Raw genomic sequence first — 1,080 nt, forward strand, 5'->3', positions numbered from 1 at the left:
TACAATAAAGAAGGATTAATATGTATTTAATTTATACAGTGATGTTATTTTATATTTGTTTACTTTATTTCTGTACCTGAAAACTGTTAAACCTATCTAAAAAGCACTGTTTATTTAGTATGTATCTTTGTTCTGTTGTATTTATGTAGGCCTGCTGAATGTTAAATCCAATCCATGTTCATTAGAAATTATTTTATAATGCAGCAATAAATCTGCTAGCATAATTTAATGCAGGTGTTTTTGAATGTTGCTGATTTAAAACATGATCAAAATACTATCTATTTTGATCCCAAAATTTCAAATAAGAGAGGAAGTGACAAATATCGGTATCGGAATCGGCCAATAAGTGATTGTTAAAATCGGTATCGGCATCTGCCCCAAAAATCCTATCGGTGCATCCCTAATTTTGGATTATTTACAGAAAAAAAGCTCTGTGATTAACAAAAGTAATGACTGTCACACATTTTGTTCCTGATGATAATGTTTTGTTCAAATTTGATGAATTTTGAAGTCTAAATAAATCACCAGATTTAAGCCAAACATTGGTGTGGCAAGTGGAGTTGTCACGATTTCCACTGAGGACCTCCTGAAGGATGTAAGGAGGAGTGAGCACAGTTGAGGGAGAGAAATGACCAGGCCTGGAACATTTTATGTTTTGTGTGTGCGTCAGTTGGCTGTGAGGTGGCTGCCGCTCGTTTTGTTTGAATATTTTTAATTTGTGAGATTGAATGTTTAATTTGAACTGTTTCCCTCCTTTTTCTTCCCATATCAACGAACTTCAACATAGTTGGCTATAAACAAACTACACTACAGTTGCTTGAGTTTAGTGTCACCATCATGAAGCCACTGACAACTCTTTCAGTCTTTATTTAAACAACGTTTTCCTTTGAATTAGAATGATGTTTAAGGTCCCTGACAATCTCTGTGGTCCCTTTTAGGCCACTTGTTTGCGACTTCCTTTTTAAGACAAGTTAAACCATTAAAAAAAACAAAACAAAAAAAAACCCAAGGGGTATTATTTATGTATTTTATGTTGTAGAATAAGACATGAAAATATCTTGAGCTTGTGTTAACCACAGA

General features: G+C 33.6%; 1 protein-coding gene across 1 annotated transcript in view; it reads left to right on the plus strand.

Annotated features, from left to right (window-relative positions):
- LOC107576458 (serine/threonine-protein kinase ATR-like) overlaps positions 1-1,080 on the plus strand; it is a gene marked incomplete at its 3' end in the record, with an annotated part of 16,852 nt that overhangs the window by 5,835 nt on the left and 9,937 nt on the right. The gene's annotated exons all lie outside the window — the stretch shown is intronic.

The sequence above is a fragment of the Sinocyclocheilus grahami genome, unplaced genomic scaffold, assembly GCF_001515645.1.
Source record: "Sinocyclocheilus grahami isolate Dianchi unplaced genomic scaffold, SAMN03320097.WGS_v1.1 scaffold3716.1, whole genome shotgun sequence".
Classification (NCBI taxonomy): domain Eukaryota; kingdom Metazoa; phylum Chordata; class Actinopteri; order Cypriniformes; family Cyprinidae; genus Sinocyclocheilus; species Sinocyclocheilus grahami.